The sequence below is a fragment of the Triturus cristatus genome, chromosome 12 (genome assembly GCF_964204655.1).
Source record: "Triturus cristatus chromosome 12, aTriCri1.1, whole genome shotgun sequence".
In the NCBI taxonomy this organism is placed as follows: Eukaryota; Metazoa; Chordata; class Amphibia; order Caudata; family Salamandridae; genus Triturus; species Triturus cristatus.
This window is the reverse complement of record NC_140595.1, coordinates 723,425,540-723,452,636: the sequence shown is the minus strand read 5'-3', so window position 1 is coordinate 723,452,636 and position 27,097 is coordinate 723,425,540. Positions and strand designations below refer to the sequence as shown.

Genomic DNA, 27,097 nt, shown 5'->3' with positions numbered 1-27,097 from the left:
TCGTTGTTGGCAGGATTCGAACCTGCGCGGGGACACCCCAATGGATTTCGAGTCCATCGCCTTAACCACTCGGCCACAACAACTTGCTGTAAGCTGCCTACAAATATTTTGTTTGAAAGTTTTGAAGTTTTCCCACATCAAAGTACTGATATTCTGCAATGCGCTTTTTAAAAACAATGTTTTTTTCATCATGCACGTTCTGTCCTAAAAACAAAAATTGCATGAGTATATCTCTGGATCTGTAAAAGGATACGCTTGCATTCAAACTCTCTTGTAGCACTCAAGTTTTTTGGACCCTGTTGCACTCTGTTTTTGCGCTGCTTTTAGTCTACGACCCATATTACAGAAGTCAACCATCTCTGAGTATTTGGGACTCCTTTGTAAGTGCCTTATCTTTAATCCTTGAAAAGCTCTATAATAAAGGGGTCTGTCAAAGATTGCTTGAATGGAAGATAAAAGAAGGCCCACTTGTCTCACCAAATGCAGTAGAGAAACCTGATGTTTTACTCATGTTATCCTTAGTTCAGTTTTTGTTAGACCTGGCATCCTTAAGGTGGCCTACCAGCAACCTTTTTGCTTTTCACCTCACGTTTTGCTGTATTTTTATGTTGGCCTTAGGACTCTAATCACTTTATCACTACTGTGAGAAAGTGGCTCTGTATATACTGTTCCCAAATAGGTACAGTGTGCACAGAGTCCCCAGTCCCCAGAGGTTTGGCAGAGGCTAAAGTTAGATATAACCTTACTCTCTAAAGTGGTAGCTTGCCGAGCAGTAAGGCAGTATCAGAGTACAGTGTAAAACATTTGTTGTACACACTCAGTCAGCAAATGGTCTCACACACTCAAGAACTGAACTCTAGGCCATTGGTTTGCATACAAAAGATATTGTTGTTTTATTTTAGAACCAACAATAGGTATCAAAATATACTTTCTCAGAATGAGATGCTTTAGTTAAATACTTTGCAATAGGCAATTGACTTTTGCAGGTCATAGTTACAGTTTATTGCAATAGGCAACACAATTTGAATCACAATAATACATTGAGCTCAATGGGAATTTTAAGTTATATGCAATTAATTACTTTCAGGATTACTTTTCTAAATCCAGGACTGGATCCTAGATTCAGTCCTGGGACAGTTCTTGGAAACAAGTGAGTAAATTCGTTTTAGTTACTGTTGTGATTTTTAAGCAATATTTTGCTATTTTAAAAGTTGACACTTAGAAACTTTTGCTGATCAAATTACCAATGTTATCCTATGGAAGGAAATTCACTTAGCAGGTAAGTGGGGTTATGGTTACTTTTTCTAGGTCAGTGTTGGATCCTAGATCCAGCACTACTGTACCACCTGTAAGCAGTTGAGAAACTGCGTTTAAGTTATACAGGCGATTTTTAAGGAATATTTACATGTTTGCAAAATCGACACTTAGAAGAAATTTCACAGAAAAAGAGTCAATGGTTTCCTATGGAAGAAAATTCAAGTTACGGGTAAAGTACGTTCTCGTTACTTTTGTAATCCAGTGCTGGGCTCCTAGGCTCAGTACTGGGACATCTATCTAAAACAGGTAAACAATTACGTTTTCACAGTTGGTACGATTTTTAAAGAATATTTGTAAGTTTCAAAAATCGACACTTAGAAAATTTTCAGCAAAAAGCAGGCAATGATATCCCATGGAAGGAAATTCGAGTTACTGGTAAGTACGGTTAAAATTACTTTTCAGGGTCAGTACTGAGCTCCAAGATGCAGCACTGAGGTCTCTCCTGATAACAGGTGAGTAAATCAGAATTCGTTGTTCGGCTGATTTTAGATGAATATTTTAAAGTTCCAAAACTCCACACCACTTAGAAGAATTTCCAAGTGAAACCACTCAATGTTAGCCTATGGAAGAAAAGTGAGTTATCGGCTTTTAGGTAAGTACTCGACTGGCAGAGTTATGGTTCTGGGCATAGACTCAGGGGTCTCCCAGGGGAGCCCCAGCCTACTTGCCAAGCCTTAAACTCCCCTTTTATTACATATAATTTACTCCTAAGGTAGGCCCTAGGTAGTCCTAGGTGCATGATGCTATGTAAGTAAAAGATAAGATATGTACTTTGGTGGTTCGCGTGTCCTGTAAGTACCAAACAGTCTATTTCATTTTTCACTACTGTGAGGTCTACCCCTCTCATAGGTTAGCTCTGTGTATTCCCCTATACTTTTTATTTGGTAATTCCATATCGGAGAGGAGTAGCTTTATTTATTTATTGAAAATCCTACTTACTGGTGAGTTTGGATTTAACTTTACTATTTTAGAAATGCCACTTTTAGAGAGTGAACATTTCTCTGCACTTACTGCTCTATTTGCCTGAAACCTGGCCCCAATACACGTCTGGATTGGGCTGGGTGACAGCAAAATTTGTGCCTTCCCTCTAGAGAGCCACAACACAGGTCACTCAACTGCACCTGGGGGGTGAGCTCCGCTCCCCCTCCACCCCCAATAGGTTCAAGAACGATAATTTATGTAAGTAAATACATTATAGCTACAGCTTATAATCATGCGAGTTTAAATCATTTGTTGTTAGATGGTTTAAATATTTGAAAGGATCTCTTTTTAATAGACATTTTACAAAAACCACTGGTACATTTGCTAATTCTGTAAAATTAACACCCAACTGCCGTGACATTGCCAACAACAATGCCGTGACTTGGATTCGAACCGAGGTTGCTGCTGCCACAACGCAGAGTACTAACCACTATACGATCACGGCGAGCTACTTGGGCTCAACGACATACAGTGACATGGAGAATTTATAATTCTGAACACTCAGGGCTGTTCCTGTGATAGGCTGGATGTATTCATTGCTTCCTCATTCCTCATTCAGAGGCTGCGTCTCCTCAGTGGTTGATAGGCTGAAACCGTTTCCTGGCCGCCTGCTTGTGAAATGCCAGGAGTCAAAGATCACACATTACACTTGCGGACCTGTGATGGGACACCAATGCAGAGAAACCCACCTGGCACAGACCTTCTATTCTGTCTATTAGACCTGCATCTTCCCTGCACCTTTCAAGCCATTTGTATGTGAAGCAAGAAAGAGTTAGAGAGTGATCCATCTACACTTTTATAGGGAGGATGTCGCCGTGAGCTCCTCCCAGCTAATCACACGAACAGCAGAAAAGCAAGATAAATACACAGTTGAGGGGTGGGCTGCATGGTTATGTTTTTGAGTAAATATTGAAACTGACCTCAGTGGCTCATTAGCAGAGCTGCGGCTAATGACTGGTGCCAAATCATGATGAAGCAAGCACCATGGCTCGTAGGGGACCCACAACACGCTTTTCTTAGCTCACTGAATTAAAGTATAAACTTCCGCCGTGTGTGAGTGGTAAAGGCTTGTTAATATGGTTCCTTTTCCAATTCAAGTCTGACAACAAGAGGCAGGAACCACGTGGCTTTGGAAGCTCAGGAAAGTAGCCACCAACCACAGAGAAAGAGAGAACTGGCAGTATGAGAGGTGGAGAAAACAGAAGCGGGAGCAAGGAGCTCAAATGAGATTGATGGCGTTTAAATAGAGCGCGTAAAGGAACAGTTACACAGCTAAGAAATGGGAAAGACAGACTAGGGAAAAAAACACAGAGAGAGCCTGTAGATGAAATTCTCTTCCTGGGACAGCAGGTTAAGAGAAATTACGCATGGGGAGTTTAAGCATGTAACACGGGGGAGAATAAAAAACAAAATGCAGTTTTATGAAGTGTGTTTGCCAATCCAGCCAGCACTTTTGTTCTATTTCTCTCTTTGCGTCTTTTATTGGTAAAGTAACTTTCAAGTGCATGCGCAGGTATGAATGAGAGAGCAACGGTATAATAATTTGAAGCGTTTACACCAGTGCTAAAGTAGGAATGAGGTGTAGCAAAGACATGAAAGAGGTAGCGATAACAAATATGTGGAGAGGCAATAGTGACACAAAAATAAGCCACCTATTTATAAAACTGAAATGGAAGAAATACTAAAGGTTAACTTCTGAAATTGTAGCCGATAATAAAAAGATTCTCGTTGTTGGCAGGATTCGAACCTGCGCGGGGATACTCCAATGGATTTCTAGTGCATCGCCTTAACCACTCGGCCACAACAACTTGCTGTAAGCTGCCTACAAATATTTTGTTTGAAAGTTTTGAAGTTTTCCCACATCAAAGTACTGATATTCTGCAATGCGCTTTTTAAAAACAATGTTTTTTTCATCATGCACGTTCTGTCCTAAAAACAAAAATTGCATGAGTATATCTCTGGATCTGTAAAAGGATACGCTTGCATTCAAACTCTCTTGTGGCACTCAAGTTTTTTGGACCCTGTTGCACTCTGTTTTTGCGCTGCTTTTAGTCTACGACCCATATTTCAGAAGTCAACCATCTCTGAGTATTTGGGACTCCTTTGTAAGTGCCTTATCTTTAATCCTTGAAAAGCTCTATAATAAAGGGGTCTCTCTAAGATTGCTTGAATGGAAGATAAAAGAAGGCCCACTTGTCTCACCAAATGCAGTAGAGAAACCTGATGTTTTACTCATGTTATCCTTAGTTCAGTTTTTGTTAGACCTGGCATCCTTAAGGTGGCCTACCAGCAACCTTTTTGCTTTTCACCTCACGTTTTGCTGTATCTTTATGTTGGCCTTAGGACTCTAATCACTTTATCACTACTGTGAGAAAGTGGCTCTGTATATACTGTTCCCAAATAGGTACAGTGTGCACAGAGTCCCCAGTCCCCAGAGGTTTGGCAGAGGCTAAAGTTAGATATAACCTTACTCTCGAAAGTGGTAGCTTGCCGAGCAGTAAGGCAGTATCAGAGTACAGTGTAAAACATTTGTTGTACACACTCAGTCAGCAAATGGTCTCACACACTCAAGAACTGAACTCTAGGCCATTGGTTTGCATACAAAAGATATTGTTGTTTTATTTTAGAACCAACAATAGGTATCAAAATATACTATCTCAGAAAGAGATGCTTTAGTTAAATACTTTGCAATAGGCAATTGACTTTTGCAGGTCATAGTTACAGTTTATTGCAATAGGCAACACAATTTGAATCACAATAATACATTGAGCTCAATGGGAATTTTAAGTTATATGCAATTAATTACTTTCAGGATTACTTTTCTAAATCCAGGACTGGATCCTAGATTCAGTCCTGGGACAGTTCTTGGAAACAAGTGAGTAAATTCGTTTTAGTTACTGTTGTGATTTTTAAGCAATATTTTGCTATTTTAAAAGTTGACACTTAGAAACTTTTGCTGATCAAATTACCAATGTTATCCTACGGAAGGAAATTCACTTAGCAGGTAAGCGTGGTTATAGTTAATTTTTCTAGGTTAGTGTTGGATCCTAGATCCAGCACTACTGTACCACCTGTAAGCAGTTGAGAAACTGCGTTTAAGTTATACAGGCGATTTTTAAGGAATATTTACATGTTTGCAAAATCGACACTTAGAAGAAATTTCACAGAAAAACAGTCAATGGTTTCCTATGGTAGAAAATTCAAGTTACGGGTAAAGTACGTTCTCGTTACTTTTGTAATCCAGTGCTGGGCTCCTAGGCTCAGTACTGGGACATCTATCTAAAACAGGTAAACAATTACGTTTTCACAGTTGGTACGATTTTTAAAGAATATTTGTAAGTTTCAAAAATCGACACTTAGAAAATTTTCAGCAAAAAGCAGGCAATGATATCCCATGGAAGAAAATTCGAGTTACTGGTAAGTACGGTTAAAATTACTTTTCAGGGTCAGTACTGAGCTCCAAGATGCAGCACTGAGGTCTCTCCTGATAACAGGTGAGTAAATCAGAATTCGTTGTTCGGCTGATTTTAGATGAATATTTTAAAGTTCCAAAACTCCACACCACTTAGAAGAATTTCCAAGTGAAACCACTCAATGTTAGCCTATGGAAGAAAAGTGAGTTATCGGCTTTTAGGTAAGTACTCGACTGGCAGAGTTATGGTTCTGGGCATAGACTCAGGGGTCTCCCAGGGGAGTCCCAGCCTACTTGCCAAGCCTTAAACTCCCCTTTTATTACATATAATTTACACCTAAGGTAGGCCCTAGGTAGTCCTAGGTGCATGATGCTATGTAAGTAAAAAATAAGATATGTACTTTGGTGGTTCGCGTGTCCTGTAAGTACCAAACAGTCTATTTCATTTTTCACTACTGTGAGGTCTACCCCTCTCATAGGTTAGCTCTGTGTATTCCCCTATACTTTTTATTTGGTAATTCCATATCGGAGAGGAGTAGCTTTATTTATTTATTGAAAATCCTACTTACTGGTGAGGTTGGATTTAACTTTACTATTTTAGAAATGCCACTTTTAGAGAGTGATTCAACAAAAAAATGCCAGTACTGCACTTTGATTCAATAATTTCTTCTGATTGAGTAACAATCCTCAATTCATAAAGACCAATCTTTTAGTCTGGCTTCTTATAAACATTTCTTTTATTTTGATTATTAATCCTAGAATTTTTTAAGTTTTTTTTAAAAAAAATTTTATAGGACTTTCTTTAAACAAAAATTTAAGTTCACAACAAAATAGAGACTTGAAAGGTATATACAATAACATACAATATATACAAAGACATAAAAAATGTCACTACTTTCATGCAATGTATATCAATTTACAAATTATTTGGTGAACACATTAAACATTCAAAAAGACAACATTGAGTGCACTTAGAGACATAAACATCAAGACTAAACAAATTGACGGCACATTAACACATATAGCCTGTTCAAAGACAAGAGAAAACGCCCTGGATTTAATAAAGTTTTTTTTGAGAGCAGGTGCGGATTCTAGTGATTAGTACAAAATTAATTTGTTCTTGTTTTCATATAATAGACCATCAGATAATTTAATTTTTAAATTATAATGCTGGAAAGATTGGTCTATTTGAGAAGACGGAGATAAAGGGAACAGGGGTCGACGCGTTTCGAATCCCTTGTGTAGCAGGGATTCTCATCAGGACCATGAGGATTCAATCTATAGAAAAAATAATAATAAAAACATTCTGTCAGTCATACTCAGAACACTCGACTTCAATCAATCAAGCACACTCTCAGATCATACCTGTATTTACGATTCAGTGGTCGATCTCCCAATAAAGTTTTATCGTGTGGCTGAAATGTTAAAAATTCAATGGGCTTAATTAATATTGGTGAACCAATGGAAAGGAAGAATAATGACTTTCGTTGAGGAACTTACATTGAGATGCTATGTGGCCGCGTGGTCAGTTCCTAATTGTTAGTTTCTTCAAACAATTCTGAAATATAAAAAAATCTTATTTACTTTGTGAAGAAAAGACACGCACGAGCGGTTTAGTGAGTGAGGTTGACTCGAGCTCCTAAGTTTGTTAGCACGCGGCGAGTCTGATTCCTTAAAGAGGTGTGCCCATAGATGAGATGGTTTTGCGTTCGGTAGCATCCATTAATCAAAATATATTCAGGCGATGCAGTGTCTATACTCGTTTTAAATGTGTCCGCTTCCCAATTGCACGGATGGGTTAAAACTTGTCTGCTGCGCGCTAAGAAGATCTTACCGGTATTGGTTTTTCGAATCTCCTCCATACGCGTCCATGTCCATCACTGAGGCGCGTTTGTAATTAACCCGGTTGAACCGGTTGTATAAGTGATTGAAGACTGCAACTAAGGATTCTGGGTATCGTAGTTTCCAATGTTTGTTAGCGCGGAATGTGAAATGCTGTCTACTATATACTATACTGATTCCTTAAAGAGGTGTGCCCATAGATAAAATGGTTTTGCGTTCGGTAGCATCCATTAATCAAAATATATTAAGGCGATGCAGTGTCTATACTCGTTTTAAATGTGGCAGCTCCCCAATTGCACGGATGGGTTGAAACTTATCTGCTGCGCGCTAAGAAGATCTTACCGGTATTGGTTTTGCGAGTCTCCTCCATACGCGTCCATGTCCATCACTGAGGCGCGTTTGTAATTGACCCGGTTGAACCGGTTGTATAAGTGATTGAAGACTGCAACTAAGGATTCTGGGTATCGTAGTTTCCAATGTTTGTTAGCGCGGAATATGAAATGCTGTCTACTATATCCATGAATTCTTGCAGCCGTGGGTGTGAAAAGGAGGGAGAAAGGAAAACACTGTATTCATAAATTGTAAATTTCCGACATTTCGTTCAAGCCCTGTGTGGCCGAGTTGAATTTTAGGATCAGCATTGCTTCTCTTTGCTTAAGTTTGGTCTCTAGATCTCCGCCCCTCTGGTCATGCTCTAATTTTGAAATGACGGTCCATCTGAAGTCTTGATCGCCGTGTGACTCGTCAATCCAATGTTGAACCAGGGGTGCTGTGGTAATTTTTTTCTTTATTCGTGATTTATGTTGAGAGATTCTCTGTCTGATTTCCTGATTTGTTTTCCCTATGTACAATTTGGGGCATGGACATAGGATGGCATAGATCACGTTTTTTGATTTACAGTTCGTAAAGATGTTGTGTTTCCATGAGATGCCTTCGTGTTGGAATACATTCCCCTCAATTGTGGAAATACAACACATGCATGTTCCACACTTCTTATGTCCTGTAACGGGAGGCAAATTGACAAATTCACGTATTGTAGGGGTCTTCTTGACGGGGACGGCTGCCCTAATGATCTGGTTCGCTATACTTTTATCTTTTTTAAAAGCAAAAAGTGGTTTAGCGTTCAACTGTATGTCGATATCCTTTATTAAATGCCAGTTTTGGTGGATGGTCTTTTTGAGAAAGTTGGATGATGCCCCAAAGGTAGTAACACATACTGTGCGCTCGAGTTTTTTCTTTTCTTTCTTTCTCAGAAGTTCCTCACGTGGTGTCCACCACGCGCGTTTAATTGCTTTTTTGACCAATTTGGATGGATATCCCCGGTCTACAAGTCTCCCCATTAACAAATTCGCATGGTACATGTACTCGTCTTTGAATGAACAATTTCGACGTATGCGGAGAAGTTGGCCTATTGGTAGATTTTCTTTCAAACTGCGCGGATGGTTGCTTGTGAAATGTAAGGATTTATTGCGGTCAGTCTCTTTTCTAAAGAGGGTGGTCACCAACTGTCCATCTGAGCAATAAACTTCCACATCTAGGAAGGAAAGTCTTGTAGGTGATGACTGGATACTGAATTTGATGTCCATTGTGCGACTGTTGAGCCATCCGTGAAAGTCTGTTAATTGTTCCATTGTGCCAGACCATGTGAAAAAAATGTCGTCAATAAAACGAACCCAGCCCCCTATCCAATGTGAGAAGGGGTTGTTGTTGTGTACCTATCTGTCCTCATATACACTCATAAAGAGTATAGCCAGCTCCGGGGCAAAGGGACAGCCCATGGCTACTCCCTTTATTTGGAGAAAGAAGTCCTCATGGAATTTGAAATAGTTTTTTGTCAAAGCCATTCTGGCTAATTCCAAAATGAAGTCCGTAGGAATTTTTGTTGGACGATCTCTTTTATCCAAAAAGATTTCCACCACTTCTAGAGCCTGATCTTGGGGAATTTGGGTATATAGTGAAACTATATCCATGCTTACCAGTAAATCATGTCCTTCGGTGAATGGTAGTTGTTGTAATTTACACAAAAAGTCAGAGGTATCTCTCAAGAAATTACTGCTCTATTTGCCTGAAACCTGGCCCCAATACACGTCTGGATTGGGCTGGGTGACAGCAAAATTTGTGCCTTCCCTCTAGAGAGCCACAACACAGGTCACTCAACTGCACCTGGGGGGTGAGCTCCGCTCCCCCTCCACCCCCAATAGGTTCAAGAACGATAATTTATGTAAGTAAATACATTATAGCTACAGCTTATAATCATGAGAGTTTAAATCATTTGTTGTTAGATGGTTTAAATATTTGAAAGGATCTCTTTTTAATAGACATTTTACAAAAACCACTGGTACATTTGCTAATTCTGTAAAATTAACACCCAACTGCCGTGACATTGCCAACCACAATGCCGTGACTCGGATTCCAACCGAGGTTGCTGCGGCCACAACGCAGAGTACTAACCACTATACGATCACAGCAAGCTACTTGGGCTCAACAACATACAGTGACATGGAGAATTTATAATTCGGAACACTCAGGGCTGTTCCTGTGATAGGCTGGATGTATTCATTGCTTCCTCATTCCTCATTCAGAGGCTGCGTCTCCTCAGTGGTTGATAGGCTGAAACCGTTTCCTGGCCGCCTGCTTGTGAAATGCCAGGAGTCAAAGATCACACATTACACTTGGGGACCTGTGATGGGACACCAATGCAGAGAAACCCATCTGGCACAGACCTTCTATTCTGTCTATTAGACCTGCATCTTCCCTGCACCTTTTAAGCCATTTGTATGTGAAGCAAGAAAGAGTTAGAGAGTGATCCATCTACACTTTTATAGGGAGGATGTCGCCGTGAGCTCCTCCCAGCTAATCACACGAACAGCAGAAAAGCAAGATAAATACACAGTTGAGGGGTGGGCTGCATGGTTATGTTTTTGAGTAAATATTGAAACTGACCTCAGTGGCTCATTAGCAGAGCTGCGGCTAATGACTGGTGCCAAATCATGATGAAGCAAGCACCATGGCTCGTAGGGGACCCACAACACGCTTTTCTTAGCTCACTGAATTAAAGTATAAACTTCCGCCGTGTGTGAGTGGTAAAGGCTTGTTAATATGGTTCCTTTTCCAATTCAAGTCTGACAACAAGAGGCAGGAACCACGTGGCTTCGGAAGCTCAGGAAAGTAGCCACCAACCACAGAGAAAGAGAGAACTGGCAGTATGAGAGGTGGAGAAAACAGAAGCGGGAGCAAGGAGCTCAAATGAGATTGATGGCGTTTAAATAGAGCGCGTAAAGGAACAGTTACACAGCTAAGAAATGGGAAAGACAGACTAGGGAAAAAAACACAGAGAGAGCCTGTAGATGAAATTCTCTTCCTGGGACAGCAGGTTAAGAGAAATTACGCATGGGGAGTTTAAGCATGTAACACGGGGGAGAATAAAAAACAAAATGCAGTTTTATGAAGTGTGTTTGCCAATCCAGCCAGCACTTTTGTTCTATTTCTCTCTTTGCGTCTTTTATTGGTAAAGTAACTTTCAAGTGCATGCGCAGGTATGAATGAGAGAGCAACGGTATAATAATTTGAAGCGTTTACACCAGTGCTAAAGTAGGAATGAGGTGTAGCAAAGACATGAAAGAGGTAGCGATAACAAATATGTGGAGAGGCAATAGTGACACAAAAATAAGCCACCTATTTATAAAACTGAAATGGAAGAAATACTAAAGGTTAACTTCTGAAATTGTAGCCGATAATAAAAAGATTCTCGTTGTTGGCAGGATTCGAACCTGCGCGGGGATACTCCAATGGATTTCTAGTGCATCGCCTTAACCACTCGGCCACAACAACTTGCTGTAAGCTGCCTACAAATATTTTGTTTGAAAGTTTTGAAGTTTTCCCACATCAAAGTACTGATATTCTGCAATGCGCTTTTTAAAAACAATGTTTTTTTCATCATGCACGTTCTGTCCTAAAAACAAAAATTGCATGATTATATCTCTGGATCTGTAAAAGGATACGCTTGCATTCAAACTCTCTTGTGGCACTCAAGTTTTTTGGACCCTGTTGCACTCTGTTTTTGCGCTGCTTTTAGTCTACGACCCATATTACAGAAGTCAACCATCTCTGAGTATTTGGGACTCCTTTGTAAGTGCCTTATCTTTAATCCTTGAAAAGCTCTATAATAAAGGGGTCTCTCTAAGATTGCTTGAATGGAAGATAAAAGAAGGCCCACTTGTCTCACCAAATGCAGTAGAGAAACCTGATGTTTTACTCATGTTATCCTTAGTTCAGTTTTTGTTAGACCTGGCATCCTTAAGGTGGCCTACCAGCAACCTTTTTGCTTTTCACCTCACGTTTTGCTGTATCTTTATGTTGGCCTTAGGACTCTAATCACTTTATCACCACTGTGAGAAAGTGGCTCTGTATATACTGTTCCCAAATAGGTACAGTGTGCACAGAGTCCCCAGTCCCCAGAGGTTTGGCAGAGGCTAAAGTTAGATATAACCTTACTCTCGAAAGTGGTAGCTTGCCGAGCAGTAAGGCAGTATCAGAGTACAGTGTAAAACATTTGTTGTACACACTCAGTCAGCAAATGGTCTCACACACTCAAGAACTGAACTCTAGGCCATTGGTTTGCATACAAAAGATATTGTTGTTTTATTTTAGAACCAACAATAGGTATCAAAATATACTAACTCAGAAAGAGATGCTTTAGTTAAATACTTTGCAATAGGCAATTGACTTTTGCAGGTCATAGTTACAGTTTATTGCAATAGGCAACACAATTTGAATCACAATAATACATTGAGCTCAATGGGAATTTTAAGTTATATGCAATTAATTACTTTCAGGATTACTTTTCTAAATCCAGGACTGGATCCTAGATTCAGTCCTGGGACAGTTCTTGGAAACAAGTGAGTAAATTCGTTTTAGTTACTGTTGTGATTTTTAAGCAATATTTTGCTATTTTAAAAGTTGACACTTAGAAACTTTTGCTGATCAAATTACCAATGTTATCCTACGGAAGGAAATTCACTTAGCAGGTAAGCGTGGTTATAGTTAATTTTTCTAGGTTAGTGTTGGATCCTAGATCCAGCACTACTGTACCACCTGTAAGCAGTTGAGAAACTGCGTTTAAGTTATACAGGCGATTTTTAAGGAATATTTACATGTTTGCAAAATCGACACAGAAGAAATTTCACAGAAAAACAGTCAATGGTTTCCTATGGTAGAAAATTCAAGTTACGGGTAAAGTACGTTCTCGTTACTTTTGTAATCGAGTGCTGGGCTCCTAGGCTCAGTACTGGGACATCTATCTAAAACAGGTAAACAATTACGTTTTCACAGTTGGTACGATTTTTAAAGAATATTTGTAAGTTTCAAAAATCGACACTTAGAAAATTTTCAGCAAAAAGCAGGCAATGATATCCCATGGAAGAAAATTCGAGTTACTGGTAAGTACGGTTAAAATTACTTTTCAGGGTCAGTACTGAGCTCCAAGATGCAGCACTGAGGTCTCTCCGGATAACAGGTGAGTAAATCAGAATTCGTTGTTCGGCTGATTTTAGATGAATATTTTAAAGTTCCAAAACTCCACACCACTTAGAAGAATTTCCAAGTGAAACCACTCAATGTTAGCCTATGGAAGAAAAGTGAGTTATCGGCTTTTAGGTAAGTACTCGACTGGCAGAGTTATGGTTCTGGGCATAGACTCAGGGGTCTCCCAGGGGAGTCCCAGCCTACTTGCCAAGCCTTAAACTCCCCTTTTATTACATATAATTTACACCTAAGGTAGGCCCTAGGTAGTCCTAGGTGCATGATGCTATGTAAGTAAAAAATAAGATATGTACTTTGGTGGTTCGCGTGTCCTGTAAGTACCAAACAGTCTATTTCATTTTTCACTACTGTGAGGTCTACCCCTCTCATAGGTTAGCTCTGTGTATTCCCCTATACTTTTTATTTGGTAATTCCATATCGGAGAGGAGTAGCTTTATTTATTTATTGAAAATCCTACTTACTGGTGAGGTTGGATTTAACTTTACTATTTTAGAAATGCCACTTTTAGAGAGTGATTCAACAAAAAAATGCCAGTACTGCACTTTGATTCAATAATTTCTTCTGATTGAGTAACAATCCTCAATTCATAAAGACCAATCTTTTAGTCTGGCTTCTTATAAACATTTCTTTTATTTTGATTATTAATCCTAGAATTTTTTAAGTTTTTTTTAAAAAAAATTTTATAGGACTTTCTTTAAACAAAAATTTAAGTTCACAACAAAATAGAGACTTGAAAGGTATATACAATAACATACAATATATACAAAGACATAAAAAATGTCACTACTTTCATGCAATGTATATCAATTTACAAATTATTTGGTGAACACATTAAACATTCAAAAAGACAACATTGAGTGCACTTAGAGACATAAACATCAAGACTAAACAAATTGACGGCACATTAACACATATAGCCTGTTCAAAGACAAGAGAAAACGCCCTGGATTTAATAAAGTTTTTTTTGAGAGCAGGTGCGGATTCTAGTGATTAGTACAAAATTAATTTGTTCTTGTTTTCATATAATAGACCATCAGATAATTTAATTTTTAAATTATAATGCTGGAAAGATTGGTCTATTTGAGAAGACGGAGATAAAGGGAACAGGGGTCGACGCGTTTCGAATCCCTTGTGTAGCAGGGATTCTCATCAGGACCATGAGGATTCAATCTATAGAAAAAATAATAATAAAAACATTCTGTCAGTCATACTCAGAACACTCGACTTCAATCAATCAAGCACACTCTCAGATCATACCTGTATTTACGATTCAGTGGTCGATCTCCCAATAAAGTTTTATCGTGTGGCTGAAATGTTAAAAATTCAATGGGCTTAATTAATATTGGTGAACCAATGGAAAGGAAGAATAATGACTTTCGTTGAGGAACTTACATTGAGATGCTATGTGGCCGCGTGGTCAGTTCCTAATTGTTAGTTTCTTCAAACAATTCTGAAATATAAAAAAATCTTATTTACTTTGTGAAGAAAAGACACGCACGAGCGGTTTAGTGAGTGAGGTTGACTCGAGCTCCTAAGTTTGTTAGCACGCGGCGAGTCTGATTCCTTAAAGAGGTGTGCCCATAGATGAGATGGTTTTGCGTTCGGTAGCATCCATTAATCAAAATATATTCAGGCGATGCAGTGTCTATACTCGTTTTAAATGTGTCCGCTTCCCAATTGCACGGATGGGTTAAAACTTGTCTGCTGCGCGCTAAGAAGATCTTACCGGTATTGGTTTTTCGAATCTCCTCCATACGCGTCCATGTCCATCACTGAGGCGCGTTTGTAATTAACCCGGTTGAACCGGTTGTATAAGTGATTGAAGACTGCAACTAAGGATTCTGGGTATCGTAGTTTCCAATGTTTGTTAGCGCGGAATGTGAAATGCTGTCTACTATATACTATACTGATTCCTTAAAGAGGTGTGCCCATAGATAAAATGGTTTTGCGTTCGGTAGCATCCATTAATCAAAATATATTAAGGCGATGCAGTGTCTATACTCGTTTTAAATGTGGCAGCTCCCCAATTGCACGGATGGGTTGAAACTTATCTGCTGCGCGCTAAGAAGATCTTACCGGTATTGGTTTTGCGAGTCTCCTCCATACGCGTCCATGTCCATCACTGAGGCGCGTTTGTAATTGACCCGGTTGAACCGGTTGTATAAGTGATTGAAGACTGCAACTAAGGATTCTGGGTATCGTAGTTTCCAATGTTTGTTAGCGCGGAATATGAAATGCTGTCTACTATATCCATGAATTCTTGCAGCCGTGGGTGTGAAAAGGAGGGAGAAAGGAAAACACTGTATTCATAAATTGTAAATTTCCGACATTTCGTTCAAGCCCTGTGTGGCCGAGTTGAATTTTAGGATCAGCATTGCTTCTCTTTGCTTAAGTTTGGTCTCTAGATCTCCGCCCCTCTGGTCATGCTCTAATTTTGAAATGACGGTCCATCTGAAGTCTTGATCGCCGTGTGACTCGTCAATCCAATGTTGAACCAGGGGTGCTGTGGTAATTTTTTTCTTTATTCGTGATTTATGTTGAGAGATTCTCTGTCTGATTTCCTGATTTGTTTTCCCTATGTACAATTTGGGGCATGGACATAGGATGGCATAGATCACGTTTTTTGATTTACAGTTCGTAAAGATGTTGTGTTTCCATGAGATGCCTTCGTGTTGGAATACATTCCCCTCAATTGTGGAAATACAACACATGCATGTTCCACACTTCTTATGTCCTGTAACGGGAGGCAAATTGACAAATTCACGTATTGTAGGGGTCTTCTTGACGGGGACGGCTGCCCTAATGATCTGGTTCGCTATACTTTTATCTTTTTTAAAAGCAAAAAGTGGTTTAGCGTTCAACTGTATGTCGATATCCTTTATTAAATGCCAGTTTTGGTGGATGGTCTTTTTGAGAAAGTTGGATGATGCCCCAAAGGTAGTAACACATACTGTGCGCTCGAGTTTTTTCTTTTCTTTCTTTCTCAGAAGTTCCTCACGTGGTGTCCACCACGCGCGTTTAATTGCTTTTTTGACCAATTTGGATGGATATCCCCGGTCTACAAGTCTCCCCATTAACAAATTCGCATGGTACATGTACTCGTCTTTGAATGAACAATTTCGACGTATGCGGAGAAGTTGGCCTATTGGTAGATTTTCTTTCAAACTGCGCGGATGGTTGCTTGTGAAATGTAAGGATTTATTGCGGTCAGTCTCTTTTCTAAAGAGGGTGGTCACCAACTGTCCATCTGAGCAATAAACTTCCACATCTAGGAAGGAAAGTCTTGTAGGTGATGACTGGATACTGAATTTGATGTCCATTGTGCGACTGTTGAGCCATCCGTGAAAGTCTGTTAATTGTTCCATTGTGCCAGACCATGTGAAAAAAATGTCGTCAATAAAACGAACCCAGCCCCCTATCCAATGTGAGAAGGGGTTGTTGTTGTGTACCTATCTGTCCTCATATACACTCATAAAGAGTATAGCCAGCTCCGGGGCAAAGGGACAGCCCATGGCTACTCCCTTTATTTGGAGAAAGAAGTCCTCATGGAATTTGAAATAGTTTTTTGTCAAAGCCATTCTGGCTAATTCCAAAATGAAGTCCGTAGGAATTTTTGTTGGACGATCTCTTTTATCCAAAAAGATTTCCACCACTTCTAGAGCCTGATCTTGGGGAATTTGGGTATATAGTGAAACTATATCCATGCTTACCAGTAAATCATGTCCTTCGGTGAATGGTAGTTGTTGTAATTTACACAAAAAGTCAGAGGTATCTCTCAAGAAATTACTGCTCTATTTGCCTGAAACCTGGCCCCAATACACGTCTGGATTGGGCTGGGTGACAGCAAAATTTGTGCCTTCCCTCTAGAGAGCCACAACACAGGTCACTCAACTGCACCTGGGGGGTGAGCTCCGCTCCCCCTCCACCCCCAATAGGTTCAAGAACGATAATTTATGTAAGTAAATACATTATAGCTACAGCTTATAATCATGAGAGTTTAAATCATTTGTTGTTAGATGGTTTAAATATTTGAAAGGATCTCTTTTTAATAGACATTTTACAAAAACCACTGGTACATTTGCTAATTCTGTAAAATTAACACCCAACTGCCGTGACATTGCCAACCACAATGCCGTGACTCGGATTCCAACCGAGGTTGCTGCGGCCACAACGCAGAGTACTAACCACTATACGATCACAGCAAGCTACTTGGGCTCAACAACATACAGTGACATGGAGAATTTATAATTCGGAACACTCAGGGCTGTTCCTGTGATAGGCTGGATGTATTCATTGCTTCCTCATTCCTCATTCAGAGGCTGCGTCTCCTCAGTGGTTGATAGGCTGAAACCGTTTCCTGGCCGCCTGCTTGTGAAATGCCAGGAGTCAAAGATCACACATTACACTTGGGGACCTGTGATGGGACACCAATGCAGAGAAACCCATCTGGCACAGACCTTCTATTCTGTCTATTAGACCTGCATCTTCCCTGCACCTTTTAAGCCATTTGTATGTGAAGCAAGAAAGAGTTAGAGAGTGATCCATCTACACTTTTATAGGGAGGATGTCGCCGTGAGCTCCTCCCAGCTAATCACACGAACAGCAGAAAAGCAAGATAAATACACAGTTGAGGGGTGGGCTGCATGGTTATGTTTTTGAGTAAATATTGAAACTGACCTCAGTGGCTCATTAGCAGAGCTGCGGCTAATGACTGGTGCCAAATCATGATGAAGCAAGCACCATGGCTCGTAGGGGACCCACAACACGCTTTTCTTAGCTCACTGAATTAAAGTATAAACTTCCGCCGTGTGTGAGTGGTAAAGGCTTGTTAATATGGTTCCTTTTCCAATTCAAGTCTGACAACAAGAGGCAGGAACCACGTGGCTTCGGAAGCTCAGGAAAGTAGCCACCAACCACAGAGAAAGAGAGAACTGGCAGTATGAGAGGTGGAGAAAACAGAAGCGGGAGCAAGGAGCTCAAATGAGATTGATGGCGTTTAAATAGAGCGCGTAAAGGAACAGTTACACAGCTAAGAAATGGGAAAGACAGACTAGGGAAAAAAACACAGAGAGAGCCTGTAGATGAAATTCTCTTCCTGGGACAGCAGGTTAAGAGAAATTACGCATGGGGAGTTTAAGCATGTAACACGGGGGAGAATAAAAAACAAAATGCAGTTTTATGAAGTGTGTTTGCCAATCCAGCCAGCACTTTTGTTCTATTTCTCTCTTTGCGTCTTTTATTGGTAAAGTAACTTTCAAGTGCATGCGCAGGTATGAATGAGAGAGCAACGGTATAATAATTTGAAGCGTTTACACCAGTGCTAAAGTAGGAATGAGGTGTAGCAAAGACATGAAAGAGGTAGCGATAACAAATATGTGGAGAGGCAATAGTGACACAAAAATAAGCCACCTATTTATAAAACTGAAATGGAAGAAATACTAAAGGTTAACTTCTGAAATTGTAGCCGATAATAAAAAGATTCTCGTTGTTGGCAGGATTCGAACCTGCGCGGGGATACTCCAATGGATTTCTAGTGCATCGCCTTAACCACTCGGCCACAACAACTTGCTGTAAGCTGCCTACAAATATTTTGTTTGAAAGTTTTGAAGTTTTCCCACATCAAAGTACTGATATTCTGCAATGCGCTTTTTAAAAACAATGTTTTTTTCATCATGCACGTTCTGTCCTAAAAACAAAAATTGCATGATTATATCTCTGGATCTGTAAAAGGATACGCTTGCATTCAAACTCTCTTGTGGCACTCAAGTTTTTTGGACCCTGTTGCACTCTGTTTTTGCGCTGCTTTTAGTCTACGACCCATATTACAGAAGTCAACCATCTCTGAGTATTTGGGACTCCTTTGTAAGTGCCTTATCTTTAATCCTTGAAAAGCTCTATAATAAAGGGGTCTCTCTAAGATTGCTTGAATGGAAGATAAAAGAAGGCCCACTTGTCTCACCAAATGCAGTAGAGAAACCTGATGTTTTACTCATGTTATCCTTAGTTCAGTTTTTGTTAGACCTGGCATCCTTAAGGTGGCCTACCAGCAACCTTTTTGCTTTTCACCTCACGTTTTGCTGTATCTTTATGTTGGCCTTAGGACTCTAATCACTTTATCACCACTGTGAGAAAGTGGCTCTGTATATACTGTTCCCAAATAGGTACAGTGTGCACAGAGTCCCCAGTCCCCAGAGGTTTGGCAGAGGCTAAAGTTAGATATAACCTTACTCTCGAAAGTGGTAGCTTGCCGAGCAGTAAGGCAGTATCAGAGTACAGTGTAAAACATTTGTTGTACACACTCAGTCAGCAAATGGTCTCACACACTCAAGAACTGAACTCTAGGCCATTGGTTTGCATACAAAAGATATTGTTGTTTTATTTTAGAACCAACAATAGGTATCAAAATATACTAACTCAGAAAGAGATGCTTTAGTTAAATACTTTGCAATAGGCAATTGACTTTTGCAGGTCATAGTTACAGTTTATTGCAATAGGCAACACAATTTGAATCACAATAATACATTGAGCTCAATGGGAATTTTAAGTTATATGCAATTAATTACTTTCAGGATTACTTTTCTAAATCCAGGACTGGATCCTAGATTCAGTCCTGGGACAGTTCTTGGAAACAAGTGAGTAAATTCGTTTTAGTTACTGTTGTGATTTTTAAGCAATATTTTGCTATTTTAAAAGTTGACACTTAGAAACTTTTGCTGATCAAATTACCAATGTTATCCTACGGAAGGAAATTCACTTAGCAGGTAAGCGTGGTTATAGTTAATTTTTCTAGGTTAGTGTTGGATCCTAGATCCAGCACTACTGTACCACCTGTAAGCAGTTGAGAAACTGCGTTTAAGTTATACAGGCGATTTTTAAGGAATATTTACATGTTTGCAAAATCGACACAGAAGAAATTTCACAGAAAAACAGTCAATGGTTTCCTATGGTAGAAAATTCAAGTTACGGGTAAAGTACGTTCTCGTTACTTTTGTAATCGAGTGCTGGGCTCCTAGGCTCAGTACTGGGACATCTATCTAAAACAGGTAAACAATTACGTTTTCACAGTTGGTACGATTTTTAAAGAATATTTGTAAGTTTCAAAAATCGACACTTAGAAAATTTTCAGCAAAAAGCAGGCAATGATATCCCATGGAAGAAAATTCGAGTTACTGGTAAGTACGGTTAAAATTACTTTTCAGGGTCAGTACTGAGCTCCAAGATGCAGCACTGAGGTCTCTCCGGATAACAGGTGAGTAAATCAGAATTCGTTGTTCGGCTGATTTTAGATGAATATTTTAAAGTTCCAAAACTCCACACCACTTAGAAGAATTTCCAAGTGAAACAACTCAATGTTAGCCTATGGAAGAAAAGTGAGTTATCAGCTTTTAGGTAAGTACTCGACTGGCAGATTTACGGTTCTGGGCATAGACTCAGGGGTCTCCCAGGGGAGTCCCAGCCTACTTGCCAAGCCTTAAACTCCCCTTTTATTACATATAATTTACACCTAAGGTAGGCCCTAGGTAGTCCTAGGTGCATGATGCTATGTAAGTAAAAAATAAGATATGTACTTTGGTGGTTCGCGTGTCCTGTAAGTACCAAACAGTCTATTTCATTTTTCACTACTGTGAGGTCTACCCCTCTCATAGGTTAGCTCTGTGTATTCCCCTATACTTTTTATTTGGTAATTCCATATCGGAGAGGAGTAGCTTTATTTATTTATTGAAAATCCTACTTACTGGTGAGGTTGGATTTAACTTTACTATTTTAGAAATGCCACTTTTAGAGAGTGAACATTTCTCTGCACTTACTGCTCTATTTGCCTGAAACCTGGCCCCAATACACGTCTGGATTGGGCTGGGTGACAGCAAAATTTGTGCCTTCCCTCTAGAGAGCCACAACACAGGTCACTCAACTGCACCTGGGGGGTGAGCTCCGCTCCCCCTCCACCCCCAATAGGTTCAAGAACGATAATTTATGTAAGTAAATACATTATAGCTACAGCTTATAATCATGCAAGTTTAAATCATTTGTTGTTAGATGGTTTAAATATTTGAAAGGATCTGTTTTTAATAGACATTTTACAAAAACCACTGGTACATTTGCTAATTCTGTAAAATTAACACCCAACTGCCGTGACATTGCTAACCACAATGCCGTGACTCGGATTCAAACCGAGGTTCGTGCGGCCACAACGCAGAGTACTAACCACTATACGATCACGGCGAGCTACTTGGGCTCAACGACATACAGTGACATGGAGAATTTATAATTCGGAACACTCAGGGCTGTTCCTGTGATAGGCTGGATGTATTCATTGCTTCCTCATTCCTCATTCAGAGGCTGCGTCTCCTTAGTGGTTGATAGGCTGAAACCGTTTCCTGGCCGCCTGCTTGTGAAATGCCAGGAGTCAAAGATCACACATTACACTTGGGGACCTGTGATGGGACACCAATGCAGAGAAACCCATCTGGCACAGACCTTCTATTCTGTCTATTAGACCTGCATCTTCCCTGCACCTTTCAAGCCATTTGTATGTGAAGCAAGAAAGAGTTAGAGAGTGATCCATCTACACTTTTATAGGGAGGATGTCGCCGTGAGCTCCTCCCAGCTAATCACACGAACAGCAGAAAAGCAAGATAAATACACAGTTGAGGGGTGGGCTGCATGGTTATGTTTTTGAGTAAATATTGAAACTGACCTCAGTGGCTCATTAGCAGAGCTGCGGCTAATGACTGGTGCCAAATCATGATGAAGCATGCACCATGGCTCGTAGGGGACCCACAACACGCTTTTCTTAGCTCACTGAATTAAAGTATAAACTTCCGCCGTGTGTGAGTGGTAAAGGCTTGTTAATATGGTTCCTTTTCCAATTCAAGTCTGACAACAAGAGGCAGGAACCACGTGGCTTCGGAAGCTCAGGAAAGTAGCGACCAACCACAGAGAAAGAGAGAACTGGCAGTATGAGAGGTAGAGAAAACAGAAGCGGTAGCAAGGAGCTCAAATGAGATTGATGGCGTTTAAATAGAGCGCGTAAAGGAACAGTTACACAGCTAAGAAATGGGAAAGACAGACTAGGGAAAAAAACACAGAAAGTGCCTGTAGATGAAATTCTCTTCCTGGGACAGCAGGTTAAGAGAAATTACACATGGGGAGGTTAAGCATGTAACACGGGGGAGAATAAAAAAGAAAATGCAGTTTTATGAAGTGTGTTTGCCAATCCAGCCAGCACTTTTGTTCTATTTCTCTCTTTGCGTCTTTTATTGGTAAAGTAACTTTCAAGTGCATGCGCAGGTATGAATGAGAGAGCAACGGTATAATAATTTGAAGCGTTTACACCAGTGCTAAAGTAGGAATGAGGTGTAGCAAAGACATGAAAGAGGTAGCGATAACAAATATGTGGAGAGGCAATAGTGACACAAAAATAAGCCACCTATTTATAAAACTGAAATGGAAGAAATACTAAAGGTTAACTTCTGAAATTGTAGCCGATAATAAAAAGATTCTCGTTGTTGGCAGGGTTCAAACCTGCGCGGGGATACTCCAATGGATTTCTAGTGCATCGCCTTAACCACTCGGCCACAACAACTTGCTGTAAGCTGCCTACAAATATTTTGTTTGAAAGTTTTGAAGTTTTCCCACATCAAAGTACTGATATTCTGCAATGCGCTTTTTAAAAACAATGTTTTTTTCATCATGCACGTTCTGTCCTAAAAACAAAAATTGCATGAGTATATCTCTGGATCTGTAAAAGGATACGCTTGCATTCAAACTCTCTTGTGGCACTCAAGTTTTTTGGACCCTGTTGCACTCTGTTTTTGCGCTGCTTTTAGTCTACGACCCATATTACAGAAGTCAACCATCTCTGAGTATTTGGGACTCCTTTGTAAGTGCCTTATCTTTAATCCTTGAAAAGCTCTATAATAAAGGGGTCTCTCTAAGATTGCTTGAATGGAAGATAAAAGAAGGCCCACTTGTCTCACCAAATGCAGTAGAGAAACCTGATGTTTTACTCATTTTATCCTTAGTTCAGTTTTTGTTAGACCTGGCATCCTTAAGGTGGCCTACCAGCAACCTTTTTGCTTTTCACCTCACGTTTTGCTGTATCTTTATGTTGGCCTTAGGACTCTAATCACTTTATCACTACTGTGAGAAAGTGGCTCTGTATATACTGTTCCCAAATAGGTACAGTGTGCACAGAGTCCCCAGTCCCCAGAGGTTTGGCAGAGGCTAAAGTTAGATATAACCTTACTCTCTAAAGTGGTAGCTTGCCGAGCAGTAAGGCAGTATCAGAGTACAGTGTAAAACATTTGTTGTACACACTCAGTCAGCAAATGGTCTCACACACTCAAGAACTGAACTCTAGGCCATTGGTTTGCATACAAAAGATATTGTTGTTTTATTTTAGAACCAACAATAGGTATCAAAATATACTTTCTCAGAATGAGATGCTTTAGTTAAATACTTTGCAATAGGCAATTGACTTTTGCAGGTCATAGTTACAGTTTATTGCAATAGGCAACACAATTTGAATCACAATAATACATTGAGCTCAATGGGAATTTTAAGTTATATGCAATTAATTACTTTCAGGATTACTTTTCTAAATCCAGGACTGGATCCTAGATTCAGTCCTGGGACAGTTCTTGGAAACAAGTGAGTAAATTCGTTTTAGTTACTGTTGTGATTTTTAAGCAATATTTTGCTATTTTAAAAGTTGACACTTAAAAACTTTTGCTGATCAAATTACCAATGTTATCCTATGGAAGGAAATTCACTTAGCAGGTAAGTGGGGTTATGGTTACTTTTTCTAGGTCAGTGTTGGATCCTAGATCCAGCACTACTGTACCACCTGTAAGCAGTTGAGAAACTGCGTTTAAGTTATACAGGCGATTTTTAAGGAATATTTACATGTTTGCAAAATCGACACTTAGAATAAATTTCAAAGAAAAACAGTCAATGGTTTCCTATGGAAGAAAATTCAAGTTACGGGTAAAGTACGTTCTCGTTACTTTTGTAATCCAGTGCTGGGCTCCTAGGCTCAGTACTGGGACATCTATCTAAAACAGGTAAACAATTACGTTTTCACAGTTGGTACGATTTTTAAAGAATATTTGTAAGTTTCAAAAATCGACACTTAGAAAATTTTCAGCAAAAAGCAGGCAATGATATCCCATGGAAGGAAATTCGAGTTACTGGTAAGTACGGTTAAAATTACTTTTCAGGGTCAGTACTGAGCTCCAAGATGCAGCACTGAGGTCTCTCCGGATAACAGGTGAGTAAATCAGAATTCGTTGTTCGGCTGATTTTAGATGAATATTTTAAAGTTCCAAAACTCCACACCACTTAGAAGAATTTCCAAGTGAAACCACTCAATGTTAGCCTATGGAAGAAAAGTGAGTTATCGGCTTTTAGGTAAGTACTCGACTGGCAGAGTTATGGTTCTGGGCATAGACTCAGGGGTCTCCCAGGGGAGTCCCAGCCTACTTGCCAAGCCTTAAACTCCCCTTTTATTACATATAATTTACACGTAAGGTAGGCCCTAGGTAGTCCTAGGTGCATGATGCTATGTAAGTAAAAAATAAGATATGTACTTTGGTGGTTCGCGTGTCCTGTAAGTACCAAACAGTCTATTTCATTTTTCACTACTGTGAGGTCTACCCCTCTCATAGGTTAGCTCTGTGTATTCCCCTATACTTTTTATTTGGTAATTCCATATCGGAGAGGAGTAGCTTTATTTATTTATTGAAAATCCTACTTACTGGTGAGGTTGGATTTAACTTTACTATTTTAGAAATGCCACTTTTAGAGAGTGAACATTTCTCTGCACTTACTGCTCTATTTGCCTGAAACCTGGCCCCAATACACGTCTGGATTGGGCTGGGTGACAGCAAAATTTGTGCCTTCCCTCTAGAGAGCCACAACACAGGTCACTCAACTGCACCTGGGGGTGAGCTCCGCTCCCCCTCCACCCCCAATAGGTTCAAGAACGATAATTTATGTAAGTAAATACATTATAGCTACAGCTTATAATCATGAGAGTTTAAATCATTTGTTGTTAGATGGTTTAAATATTTGAAAGGATCTCTTTTTAATAGACATTTTACAAAAACCACTGGTACATTTGCTAATTCTGTAAAATTAACACCCAACTGCCATGACATTGCCAACCACAATGCCGTGACTTGGATTCGAACCAAGGTTGCTGCTGCCACAACGCAGAGTACTAACCACTATACGATCACGTCGAGCTACTTGGGCTCGACGACATACAGTGACATGGAGAATTTATAATTCTGAACACTCAGGGCTGTTCCTGTGATAGGCTGGATGTATTCATTGCTTCCTCATTCCTCATTCAGAGGCTGCGTCTCCTCAGTGGTTGATAGGCTGAAACCGTTTCCTGGCCGCCTGCTTGTGAAATGCCAGGAGTCAAAGATCACACATTACACTTGCGGACCTGTGATGGGACACCAATGCAGAGAAACCCACCTGGCACAGACCTTCTATTCTGTCTATTAGACCTGCATCTTCCCTGCACCTTTCAAGCCATTTGTATGTGAAGCAAGAAAGAGTTAGAGAGTGATCCATCTACACTTTTATAGGGAGGATGTCGCCGTGAGCTCCTCCCAGCTAATCACACGAACAGCAGAAAAGCAAGATAAATACACAGTTGAGGGGTGGGCTGCATGGTAATGTTTTTGAGTAAATATTGAAACTGACCTCAGTGGCTCATTAGCAGAGCTGCGGCTAATGACTGGTGCCAAATCATGATGAAGCAAGCACCATGGCTCGTAGGGGACCCACAACACGCTTTTCTTAGCTCACTGAATTAAAGTATAAACTTCCGCCGTGTGTGAGTGGTAAAGGCTTGTTAATATGGTTCCTTTTCCAATTCAAGTCTGACAACAAGAGGCAGGAACCACGTGGCTTCGGAAGCTCAGGAAAGTAGCCACCAACCACAGAGAAAGAGAGAACTGGCAGTATGAGAGGTGGAGAAAACGGAAGCGGGAGCAAGGAGCTCAAATGAGATTGATGGCGTTTAAATAGAGCGCGTAAAGGAACAGTTACACAGCTAAGAAATGGGAAAGACAGACTAGGGAAAAAAACACAGAAAGAGCCTGTAGATGAAATTCTCTTCCTGGGACAGCAGGTTAAGAGAAATTACACATGGAGAGGTTAAGCATGTAACACGGGGGAGAATAAAAAAGAAAATGCAGTTTTATGAAGTGTGTTTGCCAATCCAGCCAGCACTTTTGTTCTATTTCTCTCTTTGCGTCTTTTATTGGTAAAGTAACTTTCAAGTGCATGCGCAGGTATGAATGAGAGAGCAACGGTATAATAATTTGAAGCGTTTACACCAGTTCTAAAGTAGGAATGAGGTGTAGCAAAGACATGAAAGAGGTAGCGATAACAAATATGTGGAGAGGCAATAGTGACACAAAAATAAGCCACCTATTTATAAAACTGAAATGGAAGAAATACTAAAGGTTAACTTCTGAAATTGTAGCCGATAATAAAAAGATTCTCGTTGTTGGCAGGATTCGAACCTGCGCGGGGATACCCCAATGGATTTCGAGTCCATCGCCTTAACCACTCGGCCACAACAACTTGCTGGAAGCTGCCTACAAATATTTTGTTTGAAAGTTTTGAAGTTTTCCCACATCAAAGTACTGATATTCTGCAATGCGCTTTTTAAAAACAATGTTTTTTTCATCATGCACGTTCTGGCCTAAAAACAAAAATTGCATGAGTATATCTCTGGATCTGTAAAAGGATACGCTTGCATTCAAACTCTCTTGTGGCACTCAAGTTTTTTGGACCCTGTTGCACTCTGTTTTTGCGCTGCTTTTAGTGTACGACCCATATTACAGAAGTCAACCATCTCTGAGTATTTGGGACTCCTTTGTAAGTGCCTTATCTTTAATCCTTGAAAAGCTCTATAATAAAGGGGTCTGTCAAAGATTGCTTGAATGGAAGATAAAAGAAGGCCCACTTGTCTCACCA

General features: G+C 40.0%; 6 non-coding genes across 6 annotated transcripts; all 6 read right to left on the bottom strand.

Annotated features, from left to right (window-relative positions):
* Position 1: 1 nt before the first annotated feature.
* Positions 2–83, bottom strand: TRNAS-CGA (transfer RNA serine (anticodon CGA)). The gene has a single exon. It is a non-coding gene; the product is annotated as a tRNA-Ser (tRNA).
* A 3,941-nt stretch (positions 84–4,024) lies between these two features.
* On the bottom strand, positions 4,025–4,106 carry TRNAS-AGA (transfer RNA serine (anticodon AGA)). The gene has a single exon. It is a non-coding gene; the product is annotated as a tRNA-Ser (tRNA).
* A 7,195-nt stretch (positions 4,107–11,301) lies between these two features.
* Positions 11,302–11,383, bottom strand: TRNAS-AGA (transfer RNA serine (anticodon AGA)). Its single transcript has one exon. It is a non-coding gene; the product is annotated as a tRNA-Ser (tRNA).
* Positions 11,384–18,576: 7,193 nt separating this feature from the next.
* On the bottom strand, positions 18,577–18,658 carry TRNAS-AGA (transfer RNA serine (anticodon AGA)). The gene has a single exon. It is a non-coding gene; the product is annotated as a tRNA-Ser (tRNA).
* A 3,939-nt stretch (positions 18,659–22,597) lies between these two features.
* On the bottom strand, positions 22,598–22,679 carry TRNAS-AGA (transfer RNA serine (anticodon AGA)). Its single transcript has one exon. It is a non-coding gene; the product is annotated as a tRNA-Ser (tRNA).
* A 3,940-nt stretch (positions 22,680–26,619) lies between these two features.
* TRNAS-CGA (transfer RNA serine (anticodon CGA)) lies at positions 26,620–26,701 on the bottom strand. The gene has a single exon. It is a non-coding gene; the product is annotated as a tRNA-Ser (tRNA).
* Positions 26,702–27,097: the final 396 nt, after the last annotated feature.